The following is a 4,364-nucleotide window of genomic DNA, read 5'->3' on the forward strand; positions in this document are numbered from 1 at the left end:
GAGGTCACAGTTGCAATGACCTGTCAGAGGGCATGCCGCGGTTGATGAGAGACAAGGTGGGACCTCAAGGAGGAAGAGGGCACCCAGGTGGTCTCAGGGTGGAGGGAGGCCAGGAAAGGCTGGGGCCGCAGAGCTCAGAGCGGGCTTCTAGTTGGGTGGGGAGAGTCGGGAAGGGCTTAGGTTGGAGTCGGCTGCCTAAGGGAGCCAAGAGGAGAAATCACCTGAGGGCATCAACCTGCCTCCACACCAGCGGTTCTCAACCTGTGGGTCGCGACCCCTTTGGGGGTCGAACGACCCTTTCACAGGGGTCGCCTACGACCATCGGAAACCACATATATAATTACATATTGTTTTTGTGATTAATCACTATGCTTTAATTATGTTCAATTTGTAACAATGAAAATACATCCTGCATATCAGATATTTACCTTACGATTCATAACATTACAACATTACAGTTACGAAGTAGCAAAAATAATTTTATGGTTGGGGATCACCACACATGAGGAACTGTATTAAAGGGTCGAGGCATTAGGAAGGTTGAGAACCACTGCTCCACACTCCTGGTCCCTCCCTGACCACTTTCCTTTTCACTTCTGACTCCTGCCCAGGGCAAACCCTGCTCTCCCTCCCGGATCAAGCCACCTCCCTCAATACCAGGTGGGAGTCGTTGGGAGAACCACTCACCTGCCTCCTAGGCGGGGGCCAGCGGGGCAGCACAGAAGGGCCTCCACGTCCAGGCTCCATCTCTGTCAATACCAGGATCTCCCATCAGCCTAGTCGACTTGTTCCCCCACCCTCTTCTTGAGGCAGCTTGGAACATTGAGAGATGAGTTATCTTTGAGAAGGTCATCCCTCCATTTCAGTTTCCCCAGGTGAGGAACAAGGGGTTGGATGGGCGGACTCAACCCGGGAGAAGTAGCTGCATCAGGAACTTAACTCTGTGTTGGTGCTTTGCACCTGTTCTCTCTTCTCTCTCTGTCCTTACAACTCCATGAGGTAAATGGTATAACCCCCATTTTCCAAATGAGCTCAGAGAAGATCAACAAGTTAAGGTCACAAGGCTAGACCCACACAGCTGGGGGAGGAGGTATTTGGAAATATCCCACCCCCCTCCCCAGCCTTCCTGCTGCAGGGCTAGAGCTGCCAGAAGGGAGTAGCTGGGCCCCCTTGGTCCCCCAGACAGCTTCCTCTCCATGCCATACAAGAAGCAGCTGTGGCCTGAAGAATTTAGGGTGCTTGCTGGTTGGTCCAAGTTTTCTTATGATAGTGAGGTTCAGGCCTCAGCCTGTGCTGCCCACCCAATGCTGCCGAATCTTGTTCCTCTGTGATCTTTGGACCCAGAGCCACATGAGTTCTCTCTTTTGATCACAGATGTCCTTCAAGAGCCAGCAGATGGGCCCTCTAAGAACCTGGGGCCTGGGCCATGGTTCCCTATGGCCACCAGGGGGCAGCATCTGTCAAGCATGCAGACTCAAAGTGGGGTGGGCTTTTCCCTACCCTCAGCCAGACTCAGGCCTGAGCAACTCCCAGGAGGGCCAGCCAAGCTCCACACCAGCCTGGTCTGAGAGCTGAGCTGCCCCGAGGGCCGGTTCAGGTCTGTCCCCCTCCCTTCCACTTTCCTGTGGATCTAACAGCTGGCCCCACTCTTAGAAGTTTCCTGCATGAGCCATCTTTCCTGAGCCCAGCTGGCCTTTCTGAGCCCCACCAGATTTCCTGAACCCCAACACCCTTGGGGCCCCACTAGCTGGCCTGCTGTTGGGTCCCAACTGTCACCTGCATGTCTGTGGGTCAGACCTCCACGGGCCTTCCTGGTCTGGTCCATCTCAGGTCCAGGTGTGTTCAACTAACTGAATAGGGGCACGGAGGGGCCGGGCCAGTGACTTTTCTCACTGCTCGAGGGAAAGCCAGGCAAGCCAGCCGTCAGGACCTCCTGTGCTAGGGGGACCCCAGGAGCAGGTGTCTTTAGGGCAGCTAGCCCCTCTCTCCCTCCTGGTGGTTTGGGGCCACTCGGTCCCCCAGCCTTTGCCTTCCCATCTGCAGCCAGAGACTCACCATGAGGGTCCTGCACCCTGTTCTTCTAGGCACCGTCCTTGGGACCAGTGCTGGACTGTCCCCGCAGCTGAAAGGCTCATGCCCAGGGCGATGCACCTGGCGGTGCCTCTTTTAGCCAAAAGCATGGCCTTGGCAGCCAGTCTGCACCCAGTAGCGGCAGCAGGAGCCTCACATTACAGTGGGTTGGCAGGGCTAGCACAGTCCCTCAAGCGACCAGAGGGACTGAGGAGGCTGGGAGGGGCAAGGAGCTGCGCACTGGGCCCAGGAGAGGGAGGATGTGAGAGAGTGGTGGGGACGCTCCGGCCCGCTCCCCCTAACTCCAGGGCTGGGATGAGGCTGGGCCAACAGCCGGCTTACCTCAAGTGCAGGGCTCTGGGTCCAGGATGCAGCGAGGGCTGGGGCCCGAGGGACCTGCTGCTCGTGGAGCCCGTGGGCCGTGTCTGGGGGCCGGGCCCAACTCCATCCCTCAGCAGCCTCATGCCTGCCGCCGACCGGTGTCAAATTCCAGTCCCGGCGTCACCGGATCCCGGGGTGGGGCCCAAGCGCCCCCGCCCCGCCCTACCTTTCAGGGTTCACCTGGTTGCTCCACCCGCTGGGATCCGGTCCCCCCCTGGCTCAGCTAAGTCCCCCAAGGTGAAGGGGAGGACACGGGGAAGTGGAAAACCCAGGACACAGCGTGGAGAACTGGAGCGGCGGAGAGGCGAGGAAAGTGGGCGTTCAGTTTATAGACACGCGAAGTAGGGAGTTGGGAGGCCGGGCCGAGGGCGGGAGAGGGAGGAGACAGGATAGTCCCAGCCTTGGGCCACCGGCCCTCCAGTTGGCGCCGTCTCAGGGCCCTGGCCGGCCACCCTGCAGTGACTGCTCTCTGCTCTCTGGTCCACTGCTAGTTTCCTCCTTCAGCAGACCCGCGGAACTCCTTGGGTGGGCCAGGCCCTGTGCTGGGGCTTCCAAGTCTGACCCTGCTCCAGCCGCCCCACCACCCTGCGCCCTGGCAGCCTGGGGCTTGGAGTAGAGACACACCTGTAAACACTGCCGCTAGGAGTGGGTGCCCAGTGCTGAAGAAGGGGTGGGGGGGGGGGCGGTTCACGGAGGAGGAGTATTTCATGTGCTCATGAGCTGGGGGATAGTATTTCAGAAGCCTAATTATGGCAAGTTGGCAGGTGGGGTGGAAGTAGGGTGAGTAACATGCATAGAGGTAAGGAAAGGCCAGATGCTGTGTCATACCCGCGAGTCTGGACTTTATCCCGATGACACTGGGGACCACGGAAGGGTTTCAGGCAGAATAATGGTGCATCAGACTTACATTCTCTGACTGCTGCGGTGGGGAGGGTGGTTTGGAGAAGAGGGGTGGAGATGTCAGGAGGCTGCTGAGGGAGTGAGTGGGAAGCAGAGTGGCGGGAGAGTGGGGGGGTACTGCACGGGTCTTTCTGGATCACAGCTCTTTGAGAACCCAGCTGGCGCCTGACTGATGGGCTGAGGGAGGGCAGACACGGGCATGCTGCAGGCCGGGTGACCAGGTGGAGGGGATGCATTCTGGCAGGAGAACTCCCTGGGGGAGGGCCGGGAGCTCAGGTCAGTGATGGGCATGCTGAGTCAGGAGGACCTGCGGATTCTCCTCCTGGAAAAGTTCAGGATGCTGCTGGACTTGCAGCCTCGAGTGGAGTGGAGGGAGCTGGGCTGGAGAGGGCACTTCGGGAACTGTGGACCAGCTGACAATTGGAAACCGTGGGTGGAAATGGAAGTGCTCAGGGAGTGTGTGTGGACCAGCTATGGCCCGGCCATGCGTTAGAACACCCGTAGGACCTCTTAAAACTGCCCGCCTCCGGGCTCCACCCCAGCCCTGCATCAGAACCTTGGTGTGCGCATGTGCTGGTTTCCAAGTCCGCACAGGTGTTTCTGGTGCCAGCCAGGGCTGAGACCACTGCTTTCCTGAGAGCAGTTTCTGTGCACAGGGGGAGGCTACAAGCCAGACTGCAGAGAACTGCGGGTGGTGTGGGGGCTGTCTGCGGGCCTGAGGACCCCTGAGGGGCAGGAGGCCAGGTGGTGAGCAGCTCCACTGTCTGCTGCCTCTCACAACTGGCTGCCCAGTTGGGTGGCTTCCCTGGGGCTTTATCAGCCCTGGCTGTGGCTTGCAGGCGTGCTGCCTATGCCCTGTACAACTCTAGGGGGCACCATTCACGCAGAATACGACGTGCATTGGAGTGCTTCGCAGCCGCCCAGCAGATCCGAGGGAGTTTTGGTTTTGCCTGTCCCTCAGTCAGGGCCTTGCTTTCCCCTCAGTGGAGGAGGCTCCTGCCTGAGAACAAACC

The 4,364-nt window shown here is 59.1% G+C and overlaps 1 long non-coding RNA gene across 2 annotated transcripts; it reads right to left on the reverse strand.

Moving 5' to 3' along the window:
* Nucleotides 1-68: 68 nt before the first annotated feature.
* Nucleotides 69-2,717, reverse strand: LOC106696929. 2 transcript variants are annotated; one of them, XR_001347920.2, is made up of 3 exons: nt 2,413-2,717; nt 688-813; nt 69-195 (listed from the first exon to the last, which is right to left on the reverse strand). It is a non-coding gene; the product is annotated as an uncharacterized LOC106696929 (long non-coding RNA). The 2 variants fall into 2 exon arrangements; XR_002828900.1 differs by having other exon boundaries at nt 2,056-2,717.
* Nucleotides 2,718-4,364: the final 1,647 nt, after the last annotated feature.

The sequence above is a fragment of the Myotis lucifugus genome, unplaced genomic scaffold (assembly GCF_000147115.1).
Source record: "Myotis lucifugus unplaced genomic scaffold, Myoluc2.0 scaffold_37, whole genome shotgun sequence".
NCBI lineage: Eukaryota > Metazoa > Chordata > Mammalia > Chiroptera > Vespertilionidae > Myotis > Myotis lucifugus.